Genomic DNA, 21,167 nt, shown 5'->3' with positions numbered 1-21,167 from the left:
CAACAGATTTTGACCAGTTTGGAACAAAGGAAAGGTGAATTCCAAAATCCCAGGAAATGACATGCTAACAGTTTTACTCATCACCAGTGATCACCAGCTCAAGCACCTCAGCTATTTTATGACAACATTGCACAGGGAGTGGGAATGCAAACTTTCTCTCAAATAGGCAGGTCCTAGTACATTTACAGCTAAACTGTTAACATCATTACCTTATTCTTTACCCAGAAGGCAACTTATCCAGTGATGATCAGAGAAATCTGCTGCCAGGTACTGCCAGGAAGAATCCCATGAAGGTACATATAAATGATAGGCGCTTCATTTCACATCAGGTATAGCTTCCAAATAGACTTCAGGTGTAGCCTTATGAAATATCTAATTGCAGTAGTGTGACTCTAAAGTAACAAAGACCTGGCCGTCTCTACAGCTTATGGCCAATAAAATATTTGTGTTCCTTTTCTCACACACTGCCTTTTATTTTGCCTGATCCTACAGATGGAAATCTGTAGGAAAATTACCCATGTGCTAGCGTACCACACTTTCCGGCTACTGTTAGAAAAATCCTGCAGATATTGAGTGCTTTACTGAATCACTCCTGGAAAATGTTTGGATAACTATAGACTGATAGGCTATGTCTACATTAGTGTGATCTTGCACCAAAGCGGCCACTCTTGTGCAAAAACTTGCTGCCTGTCTACCCTGGCCACGAGTTCTTGATCAAATATACTGACGTTCTAATGTATTAAATCAGGGCTTCTTGCACAAGAACTCTGACACTCCCATTCAGGAATAAGCCCTTTTGCACAACTGTTCTTGTGCAAGAGGCCAGTGTAGACAGGCAACATGAATTTCTTGCGCAAGAAAGCCCTATGGTTAAAATGGCCATCAGAGCTTTCTTGTGTAAGAGAGCATCTACACTGGCAAGGATGCTTTTGTGCATAAGCACATCTCTTGCACAAAAGCACATGGCAGTGTAGATGCTCTCTTCTGGAAGAGTTTTTTCAGAAGAACTCTTCCGCAAAAGAGTTTTTGCGTGAGAATGTGCCAGTGTAGACGTAAGCCCTACAGAGTAAACTGCAAAACATAATGCAAAGTACTTGTATTTTATTTCAAAGCATAGTAGCATTAAGAAAAATGCCACTTAGTTTCGGTGTGTTACTCACACAACAGAAAAATTAAACTCTGAGGCCCTGCTCCAGCAAAATATGTAAGTACAGTTTAAATTTAAGCATAAGGAGTTACACTGGAGTCATACACATGCTTGTATGTTTTGTGGGATTAGGGCCCAAATTACCTATATCTTTTGTGAGAAATTAAATATTGCAATTTTATAGCAGTGACAATTCAACTCTTTGATTCTTTATGATTGTACATGCTATTAACTAATTTCTTAGGGTATGTCTACACTACAAAGTTAATTTGAACTATCGTCCGTTCGTTCGAATTAACTTTGATAGGCGCTACACTAGCGCTCCGCTAGTTCGAACTTAATTCGAACTAGCAGAACGTTTAGTACGAACTAGGTAAACCTCATTCTACGAGGACTAAGCCTAGTTCGAACTTACTAGTTCGAATTAAGGGCTGTGTGCCACTTAATTCGAACTAGTGGGAGGCTAGCCCTCCCCAGCTTTCCCTGGTGGCCACTCTGGCCAACACCAGGGAAACTCTATTGCCCCCCTCCGGGCCCCGGAGCCCTTAAAGGGACACGGACTGGCTACGGTGCCCGTGCCAGGTGCAAGCCTGCCAGCACCCAGCCAGCAGACCCTGCACCTGGCACGGCTCGAGCCAGCCACCTGATGCCCCCAGGCCTCCCCCTCTTCCCGGGACCAGGCTGGCAGCTCCCGGGAGCTTACCCGGGACCGCAAGAGGCAGGCACCCACCTGGACCAGTGCAGACATCGTGGACCTCATCCATGACCTCCTCACTAGGCACAGGAAAGTGGCCGTCTAGGGCAGGAGAGCTGCCAGCCTGGCCACCCAGGAGCAGGTTTGCATGAAAATCGAGGTGGTGCACTGAGACCCCTGACCCTGAGCCCTGAGCTTAGAATGGCCGTACTGGGTCAGACCAAAGGTCTATCTATCCCAGTAGCCTGTTTGCCGACAGTGGCCAACCCTAGGGGCCCTGGAGGGGATGGACCAAAGACAGCGACCAAGCCATTTGTCTCGTGCCATCCCTCTCCAGCCTTCCACAAACTTCGGGCAGGGACACCACTCCTACACCCTAGCAAATACCACTCCATGGACCCAACCTCCATGAATTGATCTCACTTCTCTTTAAACTCTGTTCTAGTTCTAGCCTTCACAGCCTCCTGCAGCAAGGAGTTCCACAGGACTATTTGCTTTGTGAAGAAGAACTTTCTGTTATTAGTTTGAAACCTGCTACCCATTCCTTTCGTTTGGTGTCCTCTAGTCCTTCTATTATGGGAACTAATGAAGAACTTTTCTGTATGCACCCTCTCCACCCCACTCGTGCTTTTATAGACCTCTATCATATCCCCCCTCCATCTCTCCTTTTCTAAGTTGAAAAGTGCCAGTCTCTTTAGCCTCTCTTCATATGGGACCTGTTCCAAACCCCTCATCATTGTAGTTGCCCTCCCCTCTCCCACCCTCTCTCTTCCCCTCTCCCACCTCCTTTTCCCAGTCTCCCGCAGTTTTGTTCAATAAAGAGAGATTCTATTTTTGAACACAATTGTCCTTTATTTTGTACATAAGGAAGGGGGGCTAAGGAAGGGTAAGTGGAAGGAGGTGAGGGAGGAATGGGGTACTAGCCCCCGATGGGGAGGACTGGGCTGGCTCTGTGGGATTCTGGGGGTGGAAGCTCTCCTGCAGCCCCCCAATTGCCCTCTTTCCCCAGATGGCAGCCTGTGGCAAGTGCAGCCGGTCTGATGGCTGAGTGCTGTGATGTGCCCAGTGTGGGTACTCCGGGCAATCCAAGCCAGGACAGCTTTGCAAGCGGGGCACCTCTGAGAACTGTCTGTCTGGGGTGGGGGTCGGGTCCCTTTAAGCACAGCCCTCGGCTAGCCTGAGACAGCAGCTCCACGCTCTAAGTCCTCATCTGATGCCCTGCCGGCATTGCTTCCAGCCATCCTTAACCCCAGTTCAGGGTCCACTCTGTGTGGACATGCTAGTTCGAATTAGGAAAATGCTAATTCGAACTAGTTTTTTAGTCTCGATGCGTTAGTTCGAATTAGCTTAGTTCGAATTAACTAATTTGAACTAAGTTAGTTCGAATTAGCGCTGTAGTGTAGACATACTCTTACTCTCAGATTTCTATATCTTGAGAAAGGGAAGGTTGCTCAATCTGGGTGGAAAATGACGTTCTTTTAGATGTGTCTCCTTATGAGTGCTCCAACATAGGTACAGCCACCCTCTTACCTACAGCTGGGATCAGAGATTCCCCAGTAGAAGTGCCCACTGGACCATATATGAGACACTCCCCATCTTGCGCCATGAGTAACATTTAGATATAGCACCATCTGGTCTAATTGCTCCTAGTCCCTTCTCTATCACAGAAGAAACTTTCCAAAGCAGAGGAGAAGAGAGCTGGTAATGGAGCACCCACAGGGGGACATATCTCAAATGACCTTAGTTATTGCACAGGGCAAGTAACCTTCTCTTCTTCAGGTGAACTGTCTATGCTGCTTCACTGTAAGTCATGATAAAGCAGTTCCCGTAGTTGGAAGGATGGGCTTTGGAATGGCATTTAATGTGGATGATAGAACAGCTAAACATGTCTGGATATGCCCACATGGCCATGTTGCAAATGTTAGCAGTTGGGACATTGTTGGGAAGGCACCTGACATTAAAACAGCAAGGGAATGTACTCAAGTTTCTGGAGGATGTTGTTGATTGTGTAGTAGGTAGAACAGGTAGATCCACGTGAAAAGACATTGTTTATAAATGGCCATGCCTTTCAACCTTTTCACCACTGATAGGAGTAACACTGCGTCTAGTTCTGTCCGAGTAAAAGGCTGGGAAGACAGATTTACTGATTTAAATAAAAAGAGGATGATAGAACTTGATGTGGATGTAAGCAGTATTCCCTGTAAGCAATTGTGCAGGAAAGATGCAAATGCTGCCCACTTGATTAGCAGAGCACCCACAGCAAGGCTTTGTCTTGGTGCACATAAAAGTCATTCCACACATGGATGGAAAAAACTAGAGGAAACATTGGACATAAGGTAACCTTATCTAATGAATTACGAGGTATGCGTGGCATGCCATGAGCATGCCAATTTCTTACACATGACGGGCATAGATGGTAACAAAAAGAAATACTGTTTTGACGGAAAAGTGAATATTAATGAATATAAAAGCATGTTGCCATTGGTTTGAACAGTGATCAAGTAAGGGAATGGAGCAGAAGGCCATATTCCCAAGCTGGAGTGTGATCCTATATATGAAGGTAAAGATTTTGGAGTTATTTTTAGAATCTTTTCATGGTTAAAAATGGAGTGACCCTCCCTACCAGGGTGAAACGCAACAATGGTGGTTAAGTGTATGTAAATGGGGCTGGTGGATAATCCTGATTCTTTAAAATGTAAAACACAATCTATGATGAGTGGTAATGTTCATTGCGTTGACACGATTGGTGGTGCACCAGGATTGGAATCTTGTCCATATTTGGAAATAAGTGGTGTTCAGTTGCATCCGATTCAAGGTCATCTCTTTTACTGCCTCTGAACTGGTTATCTCTGAACCACAAAATCATGAAGGAGCCACAGCTTCATATGGAGTGGCTGTGCATTGGGATGGAATATTTGAGCTGCATTTGTGGTATAAGATAAAGATATCAGATCTGCCATGGCCATAATGAAGCTACAAGAGGGAAAAGGAAGGGATGGTACAGTATCAGGGCATCCCATGTGAGGAGGAAAGTGTTTTCTAAGGATCTGTGGCTTAGGCCCACTTCAAAGCAAAATTGAAAACAATGAATATTCTCCAATGTGGTGAAGAGATCTACTACAGAAGTTAGTTTATTTCTTCTCATAATATGTGTTGAAGAGAAGGGTATCTGAAAAAAGAGAGAGAGAGAGAGAGAGAGAGAGAGAGGAAGGGTGGGTTGGTGGCATACATAGGACTGGGATGAAGTATCCTCCTTTGAAGACCTTCAGGGCCTATTTGTCCAAGGTAGTTAGCCACCATGATGAATAGAAAGGGGCTGAATGCTTGGCAAACTAATCGGATCTGTCTCTCAGGAAGCTTCTCAGACGCAAAGTTATTTGTCTGATGGCATAGAGGAAGTAACCCTTTGCGGAGCTGAGTGCCTGTGCTTCGAATGAAGTTTCTGTTTTTGGCATATGACCAATGAGGAGTAAAAGATAGAGGTCGGGATCTTTGGGGAAGTTGGTATTTCCCAGGCAGTCTCTTCAAGGGTGGCATATAAATGCTGAGGGAATGCAGAATCACTCATGAGTCCTTGAGGAAGTGTAGGTACTTATCAGGTTTTTTTTTAATTTAGGGCCTTCAAAGGGTAGGTCCTCAAAAGTGGTTTGTACCTCCTTAGGGAGATTGAAGAGGTGTTGCCATTATACACGTGTCATGACTATGGCTGTCAAAATGCAACAGACAGCTCTGTTACAGAATCCAAGGAGGCCAAGAGATGTCCTTCAGATCTGAGTGCCTGAAGCTGCTACTTTTTGTGATCGGAAAGGCCATGGCAGAATTCCTGTATCTTGGAATAGTTGAGATTGTTCTTTGAGAGCTTTGTAATAAATCTTAAGATGGAAGAGGTCCATTTGCTTTCAATCCCTGTCAAAATGGGTGCAGCTTCAGTGGTATTAGAGCCCATTTTCTTGCATGACACTGACAACTAGGAAGTTTGGAGTGGGATGGGGAAAAAAAGGAACTCCATGTCATAAGCCAGACATAATATTTCTTGTCTTCCTGATTACAGCTATATATAAATGCCACTCATGGTATAAAATGGGGAGGTGTGCATGTATGGTCCAAAGGGCTCTGCTACTGGAGATCTCGAATCTCAACTGTACAAGGTACTGCTGCATCTACAGTGGAGCATCCATAAGGACATTACTTGAAGAACATTTTGATTTTTCAACCAATTTTTATTTAACTCCCAGTAATACATAATCAGAAATACAAGGCAACTTTTGAGGTACTTTGACTTTAGTAAATTATTGTTAGAAATGTAATGCACTTTCCTTAAAAATAAAAATAATCAAAAGAGCTAGTGGATTTTATTGTGTTTGTTTAGTCTGTTTTAGTTCACTCACATAGTTATCTAAATTAAGCATCATTCAGAACTTCATTTAGATAGCACATTGTTTTTTGTACCATGAAACCACATACCTAGAAAATAGTTGCTTTTTGCTGCTTTGTCATACATTTCCATTCTAGACAATGCAGAGGCACTATTATTGTAAAGCATGAATGTTAATGTCAGTATATGTAATTTGGTTACGAATACAGCAGTAAAATAATTTTTTCTATGAACAGTTCAGACTGAGCCTAGTAGGCTGAAATGCACAGAAGGTCGCTTTCAATTGCTGATGCCATTTGCTAACCCTGAGTTTCAATTATATTTTACTCTATTTATTACCCTATCATCAACAATTGCTGACAGGTTATGTTACTCATTCCAGGGGGAAAAAAAAGATCTTCAGTAAAATGACATCATACATGGAGACAAAAACCAACAAAGGATATGTATTTTTTTACTTCAATTTAAAATGTCAGTTTTTAAATTATATCTGCACTGCTTTCAATCATGATTTTTTAGAATAAAGAATAATGTGTGTTTTGTGTTCAAAATATGCACTCATGGCAAAGCATTTACATTTCCTCACAAGTGATGAGTCTACTTCATAGAACTGATAAATAGAGCTAAGGTTTGTATGGACAGGAAGATATAATCTTTGATTTAAAGAAATGGTAATCAAATTTGAAACAAGGTACAGCAAGTCATCTTCTTTCATGTGGCTAGAATAGGTAGCAACAACCACAAATGTATATGGGTATGTCTACATAGCAAAGTTATTTTGAAATAACTTTCCTAGTGTATACACAGCCAAACTGCTATTTCAAAATTAATTTGAAATAGCAGAGCACTTATTTCGAATTTGGTAAACCTCATTCCATGAGGAATAACGCCAAATTTGAAATAGCTAAATTGAAATAAACACTGTGTAGACACTTATTTCGAAATAGGGGACCTCCAGCCCTTCCCAGGGTGCCCTGGTGGCCACTCTGGGCACAACCAGGAAAACTCCTCTCCCTCCCATCTTGGAGTCCTTAAAGGGGTAGAGTTTGGCCACAGTGCCTGTGCCTGCCAGCCCAGAGCCAGTAGTCACTGCCCCGACCCAGGACCCCACAACATGAGCCAGCAAGCCACCAGCACCCAGCCTTCCACCGCTCCCCAGGACCAGTCTCCCAGCTCCCAGGAGCCTGCCAGCGGCCGCAAAAGCAGGCGCCTTCCTGGTCGAATGCGGAGATCATGGACCTGATTGAGATCTGGGGGGAGGCCGCCAATGTCCATAATCTCCACACTAGACACAGCAACGTGTCCGTCTACAGGAGGATGGCTGGCCACTAAAGGCTACATGCGCACCCAGGAGCAAGTGCTCATGAAAATCAAAGAGCTGTGGCAGGCCTATGCCAGGGCCACAGGGGGCAGCTCCCAACCAATGGCAGACCCACACACCTGCCCCCATTTTGACGCCCTGGACCGCATCCTGGGGGCGGAGGGTGGGACGGTCCCTGCTTCCCCCCCCACCAGGTGGTCATCAACCCTGGGGCAGAGGGCTCTGACCAGGGCATCAAGGAGGAGAAGGAGGAGAGCCAGGAGCCAGAGGAGGCCATCATCACTGCCTTGATGAGCCAGGGCCCCCGAGCTGCCCCAGCAGACCTGTTGCCAGTGTCATCTCAGGCCAGAGAGGCAACAACAAGTGAGTGCCAGGTGAGGACACTCAGTGTCCTCTTATGTGGCCAGGGAGCGGGGGCGATGGAAATCAGGGACTGCGTGTGTGGGCCTTGCTGTTCATGGATCATGCAGCCATGTGTGAGCATGTGCCATGCCACCCCTGGGCATGTGGCCCCAGCTGGATGCCACACAGAGGCCTTATCCTGTTAGTCACACGTGTATATGAGTAGGCATGACATTCTCCTGACTCCGGGGTGGGACACAGTAGGACGCCCTCCCTTCACAAGGCCACTCTACACAGAGGCAGGGGACATCTCCCCCTCACCCACCCACACTATATACACCACAGGGGCATGGGTATGGTCTCAAGGCAGCTCCCACTCCTGGGGATAGCAGGACATTCCGAACATTGGCTCTGATGGTGCAGGGAATGGTCCTTCTCACCTTGCAGAGGGGGGCTGGGCTTCACCCACTGTGTTCACTTCTCTTGTTTGTCCACAGCCACACCAGCTGTACATGCAGGGCGCACCACCCCATCCGGGACATGCTCCCACACCCGAGGGCTCTGCAGGCCCACCTGTGCAGTGGAGAGATGCCAACAGCAGCACCTGGGGACACTGCAAGCCGTGCACCGCACCCTGCAGCACTGGCTGAAAGAAGATCTGCAACTCTGGTGGGAGCAGCTTGCCCAGGGCTGTGCCATTTGCCAGCACCTGCAGACCCTGGTGCAGGGTGTGTTGCCTCCTGCTGCTCCAGTGCCTCCTGCATTCCCAGTTACCGCTCCTCCTTCCACTCCTTCTCTTCCTCCCGCTTATCCCTCCACCTCCTCCACACCCTTCCCACCCTCTATCCCCTCCCCACACTTGAGACAGTTGGCTTGGCGAGACCCCCAACTGTGAGCCCTGAGCTTCCCCTCCCCCTTCTTCCCCTTGCTTCCCCCTTCCAGCTCCCTCCTCCCAGGTTTCTCCCTCCCCTTTCCTACCCTCTATCTCCCTTCTCCCTCCTTTCCCCAGTCTCACCAGAATTTCATTCTCCACTCCCCATTTTGTTAAATAAAGAGATGAAAATATTTATGAAAGAGATTAAAATAGTTAGGAAAATATGTGTACTTTATTTTACACCAGGAAGGGGGTTAGGGAGGGGTACGTGGAAGGACATGAGGTAGGAATGAGGCACAAGTCCCCAGTGGGACACACCAGGGAGACTGTTAGTGCTCCTCAGGGTGGAAGCTCTCCCGCAGAGCCTCCTGGATGCTGACAGCCCCCCCAGTGGACCTCTCGGATGGCAGCCTGCAGCCAGGCTTGCAGCAACATGTCCAAGAGAAGCACCAGAGCACCCAGGGTCAGCTCTGGCTCCATGTTGCAGAGTGCTATGATGTCCTGAGTGAGTGCAACTAGAGCACATTGAGACAAAAATGCTTTGTTGTCCCTCATCAAGATAGACAAGCAAACAGGGAAACCTGAGAACCGGCTGTTTCAGGTGTGGGGGAGGCCCTTTAAGCACAGACCTCAGTTAGCCTCAGGCAGCAGCCCCACACAGTAAGTCCTGACCTAGTGCCCTGCCGGAACTGGTTCCAGCCAGCCTTAAATGCTATTTAGAGTCCACTCAGTGTGGACGTGCTATTACAAAATAGCAAAAAGCTATTTCGAAATGCACTCTGTTTGTAGATGCGTTATTTTGAAATAACTTATTTCAAATTAACTATTTCAAAATAAGATATTTCAAAATAATGCTGTAGAGCAGACATATCTTATCTAAGTTTGATAACCAGCACATTCCTGGTGAAGTTCATGGTGAATATTTTTCAGGCCCCCAGCAAAAGAACAAAGGGAATGTTCAGATATGATGTACTCTATCATTTGTGCCTGGGGACAACAGTCACCTACACATGTTTGTTTTATTTTCCATTTAAAGAGTGTTTGTCCACATCTCCCATGAGATGTCTGATGTCATTCAGTATATATCAGTCTTTTCAACAAAACCCAGTGTTCCCTCAATAGCATTAATGATTATTTGTTTGTTTGAGCAGGCAAAGTGTTCCATGTAAATCTCCATTCAGCTTCAGCATCAAAGTTGGGTGTAAGGATCTTGATCTGGTTCCCTAGAGGGTTGTGAGATTTTAATGTCACCTTTGGCAAGTTCTTCAGGTCATGGTGCAGTGGGATCCTTGTACTTGCTGTCATATTATTGAGAAAGTGACATGTCTGAGTGACTCTTCTAATCTGTGAATGCTGGATGTGCTATAGAACTGGGTGCCAGTCAACTAAAACAGATTTGAGCATCCCTAACATTATGTGTTTAACATTGTTGAGCTGAATGTTAGTGTGACTGCTGTGGATCCACTCAGCTGTGCAATATGCAGCTGCAGAATATATCAAGGGAATTGTGGTTCATAAGGTCCATGAACTACAGCCCCATGATGTTCTGTCCAATTATCTGATAAGGGAAACACAAGACCTGACCTTCTCATGGGCATTTCGCAAAGGTTGTCAAAAAGTTAAACCCCAAACCAGTGCCATGCCGTGATATTTTGTATTAGTTTCATGATTAATGCTCTCACTGAAGAACTGCACATGAGGTTTGGTATTAACCGTGTTATTGTTCAGAAGGAAAGCAGTTACCGTGTGTTTTCTTAGATTAGGCCTACATTTCCAGCATTAGAAATAATCAGCCATTTTGCTAAAATCTCAAGTCAGGGTGCAAATGATGGTCTGAAGGCTTTTATGCTGAACAACTATTGCAATATCATGTGTTATGTGTGGAAGTAAAAAGTGCTGCTATCCATTCCTGTCCCTGTCTTCCCACATTCTTGTCACCAACTGCTGCAGCTCTCTGGCTTTGGTTTCCAACAGAACAAATGGAGTTCCTTGACTGAATATGGGGAAGGGTGCGGGGTTAGCTCCAGGCTTTGCTGAAGATTTCTGAAAAGTTCCCACTGGACCTCTCCTGTCTGTCAGCACCTTGCTATTAGGAAAAAAAAAAAAGAGAGAGAGAGAGAGAGGAAGGAGCATTTCCTCTGACCTTTGCTGAGCACTGCATTACTGACTTGGATCTTCCAAATTGCCTCAAAAAAGTCCATTCCTTATGGCTCAAATGGGCGAAATTGAGACTTTCAGTGGTCTCTTTCCACCTTTCCAGGTGTGTCAAATTCAAGGACTTAAGCAGCGCAGCAGCTTTACCATCTGGAATACCAATTTTTTCATATTCCCGCAGGAAAGACTCAGTTTCTTTTGTCCAACAATGGGTGAATGCCTTGCAGTAACCACATGAAATGTACTTCTTAACAGTTGATTTTAGGATGTTTGTAAAACGATGACGTTTCTAGCTGCTGGTTTAAGCCATAGGATCTGAGATTCTGTTTCTGAAGTGTAGGTGGGCCAGTCAGCCTTTTGCACACATATTGAGAGATGTCAAAGCAGATGATGGGAATAGACCAGGGTTGACAGGATAGACTTTATGGTAGGAGAGTGGAACAATGTTACACAGACTTTCAAGAAATATAGTTGCAAAGAGAAAGGGAAAATGGAACACATGATTCTAAAGAGCATGCTTCATTAACCAAGTAGTGCAAGAGACAAGAAACAAGAGAAAGGGCATCCATGGCAGCACCAAAAGCAACAGGATGAGTAAGCCACAGCACTGGGAATCTCAATTGCAGGCAATTATATCACTCAATATATAAGAATAAAAATTCAGGAGTTTCATATTTTAAGGAGTTTTATATGCACAGGGAATGCAAAATTGAGCTCTCAAAAGAAGTTAACAAGAGAGGAAGGCAGAATCTGGATGTCCACTAGCTGTATCCTCTATTGTATAAGATTGTTATCAAACTAAAGTGCAGGTTTTTCTAGAATCAACACAAGTCTTCCTATAACTGAAAAGAGAAATCACTAAAGCAGATATATACTCCTGAGCCTTACCACACTCAGAATCAAATAGACAGAAGCAATACAAGATGAAAGCAGAAGTAGCACAACTAAAACAAAAAGGAGAATCAAAAAGACTTACAAAGGATGATGATTACTGAATAGCAATGTCAAGATCATTAATTTTCCAAAAAATATGTTATCAGCTAACAGGAATCAAAAATTAAACCAGCAAGAGGGAGTATTTGTGTACCAGAAGTAGCACTATCATTTAAGGAAGTTTATGATGTTTCTATTCATTTTCTATTAAATAACACATAGCATTAAGAAATACATTGAATGAGTTGTGTAAAGACAAACAGAAGTCTCAGCAACTGGCTCTCCAATAGCACCATGAATAATTGTGCCTTTGAATCCAAGTGCTATCAGTTTTCAATATGAAGAAGGATCTGAAAGTTTCAGGGAACAAAACTTTTGTTTGTTTGTTTGTTCTTGTAGCCACCTTGAATATTTTAAATAGAAAGGTGGGGTAAAAATATTTTAATTAATTAATTAAAGTATAGGAAATACAGTTTTTCACCATCAGATTGTCTGTTCAAGTCATATAATCATAAAATAACAGAACTGGAAGGAACCTTAAGAAGTCATCAAATCCAGACCCTTATTGCATGACCAAGCACTTTGAGAGAGCATTCCTGACAGGTGTGTGTGTCCAATCTGCTCTTAAAAATCTTTGATGATGGACATTCCACAACATCCCCAGGCAATTTATTCCAGTCCTCAGCCCCCCCTATCAGTTTGGAAGTTTTTCCTAATGACCAAAATAAACCTCCATTGCTGCAATTTAGGGACATTGCTTCTTGTCCTATCATCAGAGGTTAAATAGGACAGTTTTTCTTCCTCCTTTTTGTAACCACCTTTTGTATACTTGAAAGCTTTTATGTTCCCTCCTCAGTCTTCTCTTTACCAGACTAAATCACAATTCTTTCAATCTTGCCTCATAGCTCATTTTTTCTAGATCTTCTCTGGACCTTTTCCAGTTTGTCCACATCGTTCTTGAAGTGTGGAGCCCAGAACTGGACACAATACTCCAGCTGAGGCTTAATAAGCACAGAGGACAGTGGAAGAATCACTTCCTTGTGTCTTGCTTATAATATTCTTGTTAATATATCCCGGAATGATGTTTGCTTTTTTTCCCCAATAATGTCACACTGTTGACTCATATTTAGCTTGTGATGACTATAATTTCTAGATCCCCTTTCACAGTTCTCCTTTCTAGATACTCAGTTGTATGTGTGCAACTGATAGTTCTTGTTGAACTTCATTCTATTTACCACAGACCGTTTGTCAAGATCATTTTGAAATTATAATTCTATCCACCAAAGCACTTGCAACCCCTCCCAGGCTGGAGTCATCTACAAACTTTACAAGTATAAGTCTCTATGCCATTATCTAAATTATTGATGAAGATACTAAACAGATTTGGTAGTCAAGCTAAGTAAGACAAGTGGCATTGATAGCATCTCTCTCATGCCCAATAGAATGGTGTCAAATAAAAGCAACATCTAATTAATAGGCTTTGTTGGGAGAGGAAGGCCAAGACAGGAATGACCATGGACACTGCAATATCATCTACCTCCTTGGGGTGACCCTTCTAAGTTACTGTTAAGGTACAAAACCAGGAAAGGGTAAAGAGAAAAAATGTCCTTGATTTACTGAGCTTGTTTTGTGGCTCAAGAATTTCAGAAGTAATAAACCATTTGAAAAATTAAATTCAAAATAATTTATGACATATGATGCTTTCAAAACTTCACAATTTAGCATGATAGACATGGGTTCAAAAGAGAGAAATTATGACAGACAAATCAAGTAAAATATGTAGGAAGTATTTCAAGTTTTATATGGGGAATTCATTGTCATGAGCTTAAGATCACTTTGATTTGTATAGTGTTGTTCAATATTTCACAGTAGAAATGTGAAAAAAATAATATAATACTCAATAAGTGCAGGGCTGTTTGTACATATAAAATCCTTACAATGAAAACAAAGGCTACTTACATACATCTGGAAAATGGAAAGAGTTGCAGATGAAAAGGTGTGAAAAATCATTGTTACACAATCTAAATGGGTTTTAACTTAGTATAAAAAACAAGGAATACACTGGAAGGTGATACGGTTTACACATGGTATAGAACTTGTAACATGAAAAGATACTTCAGTCAGTAGTAAGGTAGCTCATCGATGTAGAAGTAAATGGATTCAAGGTACTAGGAACATGGCTAGATAGATCACCGAGCAGTTTAATTTAGAGAAATGTTAAGTGCCATCACTTGAGAAGTATGTCAGACACTTATGTTGTAATCCTGTCGGAGCTCACATATTAAGTAGGGGTAATCTGGATAAGCAATTTGCTGCATCTCAGTTCTGCCGAGAATGATGCTGGTGATTTTATAGGTGGGTGGAAATTTGTTTTTTGAGTTAGTACTGAATCAATGCCACAGCTCTGTGATGAAACACTTGTTGTTCAGTCCTCTTGTCGTAGTAGGATTGCATGGCATTTTGGAGCACATTATGGATATGAGCTCCAGTCAAATTCCAAGCAGGACAACTCCATTCTGCTTATCTAAATTCTCTTTCCTCAGATGCCTAAACTACTCTTGTACTCAGTCAAATAGTTGATCCGAGATAGAAGCATTTTAGTAATGAATAGATTCCTATTAAATATACTATAACACTCATTCTAAATCTAGGATCACAAACCACTGATGGTCCACAGAATTGCTTCTTCCATAATAACACAGCCTCTGTCTTTCTTTCTGCATTGACCAACAGCACACATACAAAATGGTGAGGATCATAAATAAATAACTGCACAACATGAGTATGTTCACATCAGTCATTTAAATATGGATTTAGTATTTTTTTTAAATATTTAAACAAGAACTATATTTTTTCAATTAAGATACCAGGTGTCTGAGACCACAATGTGAAAAAAAAGATTGAGAACCACTCCATCTATATTTTTTTAGAAATAGAATCAGAGACAACAATGATACACACAATCAGAGAAAAGGTTAGAGATAGAGGACCTAAAAAAAAAATCTTAGAGCATATGAAAAGGAAACCATACTAAAATAACAAATTCTGAGGTGAGTTGAGATGTTAAGAAGTGTTTTCTGTGCAACAGTCAAATGCAAGAAAGATGAGGCGTGAACTTAAAGTCAGGACTGATGCTAAATTGGATGGTATCTCTTGGAAAAATATTATAAGCTACTGTAGTCATAGAAATAAAGAATAGTTTTTGAAAACATAAATTCAGAGAAATGCAATACTGAATATAAAGACCACCTGCTAAAGGGAAGAAACAAGTCTGGAAGGGGTTCCTCACCCTTTTTTTCTTGCAGTGTCCCACATTTCTAAAGAATCATGAGCAGCTAATTAATATTCACTTCATACAACTAAAAAGTAGAACAGATATCATAAGCAAGGCACAAATGTGGAGGACAATACTAACAATGATACAAATTAGAAGAAAAATTTTTGCTTTCTTTCACAAGATAAAATTAGCTCTGTAATTCCTATAGTAGAAGAAACTTTTTTAAATAAAAAAACCCTGCATCAGTGGAAAACAAAAAAAAAAAAGAATGTTTACAAATAAATGAGGATTCTCTCATAAAAAAAACCTTATAAATATCTTATACAAACTGGACATTCATTTAATATGTAAGATAGCAAATATGCATATGTCCTTTTCCATTTGTTTTCAGTGTGTGTAAAATATGAACAATGTAATATGTTGTGTTCTATAGTGTAGCGAGACATTGGGGATACCCAGCTGTACCCTGATAGAAGCTTCCAGAACAACATCAGAAGGGGTTTATATTTTGGAAAATTACTTTTCTCTTAATTGGACATAAAAAAGGTAGTGATCATATCAGGACACTTTAGTTTTCATAAAATGGTAATTAGCTTTGAGATAAAGGCTTTAAACACCTAGAAATTAATATTAGTTTAAATTTAGAAAATCTACGTATAAGGAGGGTCTGAATCAATGTTTCCATTACAGCCAGCTGGAATGGGAAAGGAATGATGGCTGTGGTTATGTAAATCCACTTCAAGCAAATTGCTCAGGCCTGCTAGATGTCCAACTGTTAGAAGGTGCTTTGCCCATTGTAACCAATTTGTTTGTTGTGTGTGTCACAAACTGTTAAAATTAAATGGAGGAATTGTAAGATACGACCATCAATGCTTGCAGTTATTGTGTGAATGCACAATGCAGAAAAGTCAGACTGTGTTTAATTCAGTTAAAAGAAGAGACCCTGTCAGTGTAAATACACTTCTATGTACAGAGCTGCTTTTTCTGAGACCTATGGACTGAGCTGGGGAGGGAGGTGAGTCTGCAGGCTGCATGCCCTCCAGGCATGAGCAGAAAGACTATCTCAACCTGTTTCTCCTCACTGTTTCAATGATAGAGTTAAAGAAAAGCTCCATGAGGAGTCCCTTTTGTCTGCAAACTTACTTCAGTGAATGCTGGAATCTCTGGTGGCTGGACTGTGCTTTGGGCCAAGAGCTGAACACATCCTGTATTCCTCAAAAAATGAGGTTTACAGGATCTGTCAAAAAAGGGTTTATTTTCGACAGATCCGCATCTAGACTGCCGGGGGAGGGGGTGTTTTTTCAAAAAAGCTCCATTTGAAAAAAAAGTGGTGGCCGTGTTTATGCTATTGAAGCGTGGGGTATTTAAATCCCTGCTTCATTAGCAATTTCGACATGCCTAATCTTCATCTCTTTGTCGACAGAAAGGTGTAGTCTAGACATACCCTAGATGGGGGCTTGAGCCAGTTCTGTATTGTATGGATGGAGAGGAACCCCTAGATATTGAACCCAGCCCTGGCTGCTGCTGGTGCTACATGGCAGAAGAGTTACATTTGTGTCTGATCAAAATGCTGACTATAGGGAGAATGTAGTAGAAGATTCCTTCTTTGAATGATAAACTCCATTAAATGATGCATAAGAAAGTGAGGGACAAGTAACATGTAGGTCCACGTGACTAGAAAAGGCTTAAAGATGATGTCTTAATCTTTCATGTGTTTTCTTTGTCTCTCCAGGATGTTCTCATGAATGACAGATTGCTGCTTACTTATGCTGAATGTTCAAGTCAAGATTTTCAAAAGAGACTAGTTATCACCAATTCTTTCAAAACATCTCCACAGTCCATCGGAGACTATGCTGTACCTGATCTGATCCCTGGTCTCATAATCTGGAATGTCTGACAGTATTTATCTATTACCACAAATTTCAAGTAATATTTTTTTCTGGTTTGTTAATCTGAGATTCATTTTCCTACTGGCTATATTGTGCTCTCATTGTTCTGTATCTTAAAAGCCCCTACTCTGACTTCAAGGAAAGTCTAAAAACAACTCTGAGGATCACTTTGCATGAGGCCATAACGTTCAGTTTTATATAATTGAGTGACTCTGCATCAATATTATTACATACAATTATGTTGATATTCAGACACAAGTCTTTGAACTCAGAATGCCCATCATGTCCGTAACGTTTTCACTTCAGGTTGTCTATGCTGTAATGTAAGCCCATCAGTAGCAGAACTCAAGACCCTGAGTTTATAACCAGGGTTTGCGCATTTACACTTATTTGTAACCCTTGGTTAGGAATTGCTGAACCCAAGAGCTCAATCCGGTGCTTCTGCTTCTACGCTGTATTTTGTGGACCTAAATCAACCCCCTATATCCCTGCTTTCCTAGTACCATCCAGAAAGTGGCCTCTCTAGCTCTTTGTGATATTGTGTGAGAAAATGTGACTGTTCAGAGCACAAATAAAGTTGACACATGGGATCGTGGAATGCTTTTGGTGAATACCAACAGAATGAGTCCAGTGATACTACATCTACACTGCATATAAATGGGGTTTGAACCATGTTCAGCTTGCCTCCTTTTCCCCCTCCCCTCCCACTCTATGGGGTGCTGGGAGACTGAGTCAGCACAATATGTGTATAGACAGTGGAGAGGTTAGACTTGAGCCTGAGTTCAACCCTGGACTTAAATTGCAGTGTTGGCATAGTCCCTTTGGGTCTACCACTTGTTTCTTTGTGAAAACTTGTACTACTCCAAAGTTTAATTGTACTTTGGAGAGCAATAAGTCCTTAGTGGTCCCCAAACAAGTGGTCAAGTTGAGGAAGTTGTGAGATTCAGTCCAGCATCCACTTCTCTGCCCTGTTCCATAATGAAATAAAATAAAAGCTTTCCTTTTAAACTTTCCTCCTTTCTCCTATAATTTCTGATTCAGGCCGATCCAAACCTTGGCTAGATTCTTCTCTGCAAATTACATGGTTTCTTGGATGTTTTGGACTGCACAATGCTTCACTTTAGACACTCTCAGAGACAAATCACTGCTGCCATGTTTTGCTAGCAATGAGTGATCTGGCAGACAGACTGAATTGTAGGAAAGCATGCTGAGCATGCTGGAGCCAGGAGAAAGGTTCAAGGAGCACAGAGAAACATATGGCTACAAAAGAAGAATGAGTCTTACTAATGAACCCATATGTGAAATCCAATGTCAATCAACATCACTTTTGGACAATTTACTCCAACGTGCCTTCCAGTGTAGTGACTATAGCCCAGCCTTGACTCCTTTCATTGTCAACTTTATATATTTTCCAGCACTGTTCCATATGACTAAAGGGTATGTCTATTCTGCAACACTATTTCAAAATAACTTAGTCCTTGTCTACATAGCAGGCAGTTATTTCGAAATAGTGTCAAAATACTGTCAAGCTGGAGGACTTCTTACTCTGACTCCTGTAACCCCCATTGTACAAGGAGTAAGGGAAGTCAGAAGAAGAGTGCTCTATTTCAAAATAATTGCTGGCTAGACACTCCCTATTTTGAAATAAGCTATTTCAAAGTAAGATACGCAAATGACGTAGCTCAATTTGTGTAGCTTATTTCGAGTTAAACCCTGCAGTGTAGACTCGCCCCAAGACAACATTCCTTCTTTCTATGTGCTAAATGTCCTTGCTCTCTTTCTTCAAACCCTTCCTTTACACTCAACTGTTGATTGACATTATTTTTGTTTGTTTAAAACCTTATTCCTCTATTCCCTGCCTATTCCTTGGTATACTATCTTCATACTCTATGTCTAAATCAGATAACAAGCTCTTAGTGCAACTAGAGAGCAACTTCATATCAGGCTCCATGTAGAGAGCTGTGCCTTGGAAGTGCAATGAAACCTAAATTGATATGTTTAGAGGAATTACTAATTAAGCAGTAATACATAGAAACTATTTTAGCTACCTCCCCCCAGTAATTATCTATTTTTATTTGATCTGCAATCTTTATTTAGTATTTCATATTACCAGGTAAAGATACTGGTATGATTACTTTTATTCGATAGTCATAACACTTTTGCAACAAAAAAATTAAACTTCACTACATTCCTGAAAGATAAGTAAATATCATCATGAATAGTTTGCTCAGGGTTAAAATGAGATACTTAGAGGTGAAGCAGATTAACAAAGAAGTTGTCACACAATATCAGTGTCATAACAGACTCCATGATCTCTACTCCAATTACAAAACCACATTCTTCCTAATTTGATCACAGTCCTGTCACAGTCTTAAAAAAAGCACACAGCAGAAAATACAGTGTAGCACTTTACATTTCTTATAGGATATTGCTATCATAGATGCCACAAATTAAACATTGAAAACACTGAAGCAAATCATACAGCATGTGCAAAACAACCTACTTTAACAGACCAAGCCACAGAAACACAAGCTTAGGGACAGATTCATATCTGTGTCATATGGATAAGGTGCCTCCGTTATTCAGGAAATGATGAAGGGAAGACCTAAATTATACCCTTTTTGCAATGGCTCTTATAGGAACAGTAACAATGGGATATAGGCCTAACTGACTACACTCCATCTTGTCCTAGCCACAACTTTGGAGTCTGCCAGGACTGGAAGCATTTAGATTTTTACTACAGAAAAGTTCTATAGCCAAAATTTCTGGGCCCTGGATCTTTATCCACCATGTTTAAGTTCAGAGATAAAGAGTGCACCTAAAAACAATGTATTCTATTGATATCCAAACTAAGTTTCAAATGACACATGAAACTTCTAGGTTAAGTGTCATCTACCAAGTTATACAACAAAGTGATAAAATAAATATTGTGAGAATTAATCATGCCACCATCACCAGTGTATAAAGATTAATCAAAGTTAGGAAAACAGCATTCAGTTTGTTCAATGGGCAATGCAGGGCTTAGTATTTCTTAGAAACAGAATAACAGTATTAAATATCTACAATATAGAAGACACTGCATTTTGGAGGTTTTTTTAATCTATATTATAGACAGTTTTGATAGTGTTTGGCTTCATTATAATTCATGTTGGAGATATGAATGGTGTGGAAGGAACATATTTAAGCCATCTATATAATTCTTTATAATTCTCTCTTTATGGAAGAAGTTTTGAACCTCTACTAGTTAAGTTTTGCATCCCCTTAGATGTAAAGTCAAATTGAAACAGTAGGTAAATTAGCTTGCCCCAATGGTTGTATGTATGTATATGTATTGCACTGATTGTTAAACATCCATTTTAAAAAGTTATGATCCACAGAGCACTTGAGACAAATCCCTAAGCTAAGAGATTCAGCTATTTTGAGTAGAAAACTGTTAATAATACATTATAATATGGGTATTTTGTTAAAATACTAGAATTAGTATATAATGCATTAAGGAGGAGGCAATAATGCATAAGATTAGAATGTACGGGGCTGATTATATACAAATGACAAAATGAAACTGTCAAATTTTCCTAATTAATGCCGCTAAAATATTTCAGATTGTGAAGGTGTAACGTATAATTAGAAAATCAATGCTTTTAAAATATTATTTTTTCAAGGAACATAACATTGAAAATCATACATTTGTTTTGAAATCTTGTACCTGTTATTGCCAGAAAAATTCTTGGATTAATAAAATTCAAAGAGACTGGGAAGAGAAAGATCTTTCTATTTCTGTTTATTATGGGCATTGCATAGCACTTTGTATAGGCCAGTTTCATTTAACATTTATTTATATTGCAGTTCTGCCTAGAGGTATGAATCAGATTGGAATCCCAGGCTACATCTAGACTGCAAGCCTCTTTCGAAGGAGCGTCTAGACAACAAGAAGTTTTTTAGAAAAAGCGACTAGCATTTAAATATTATCGCTTTTTCTTTAAATATTGCTGGTTGTAAATAAGTGTCCCAAGAAGATATGGGGAAAAGTGATTGTGAAAAAGAACTAGTACAACTGTGGTCAAAACAAAATACATTTCACATAAAAATTTAAACAAAGAAAAATATAAAATATCTTGTATAGGCAATAATAGGCAATCTTATCAGTGAGAATTTAAAACA

At 41.1% G+C, this 21,167-nt stretch overlaps 1 protein-coding gene and 1 long non-coding RNA gene across 4 annotated transcripts in view; one reads left to right on the top strand and one right to left on the bottom strand.

Moving 5' to 3' along the window:
• LOC142829617 (uncharacterized) overlaps positions 1-20,718 on the top strand; it is a 74,761-nt gene extending 54,043 nt beyond the window's left edge. Inside the window, exons 3-4 of one of the 2 annotated variants that reach the window (XR_016349444.1) lie at positions 226-293; positions 16,850-20,718. This is a non-coding gene — a long non-coding RNA (uncharacterized LOC142829617). Of the gene's footprint in view, positions 1-225; positions 294-6,598; positions 11,978-16,849 lie in introns of those variants that run through there. The other variant, XR_016349443.1, reaches the window with a different exon arrangement.
• Positions 1-21,167, bottom strand: part of FSTL5 (follistatin like 5) — a 549,779-nt gene that overhangs the window by 149,218 nt on the left and 379,394 nt on the right. The gene's annotated exons all lie outside the window — the stretch shown is intronic.

This window comes from Pelodiscus sinensis, chromosome 4 (assembly GCF_052426305.1).
Source record: "Pelodiscus sinensis isolate ZL-2025 chromosome 4, ASM5242630v1, whole genome shotgun sequence".
Taxonomy (NCBI): Eukaryota; Metazoa; Chordata; order Testudines; family Trionychidae; genus Pelodiscus; species Pelodiscus sinensis.
This window is presented reverse-complemented; position numbering and strand designations above follow the sequence as displayed.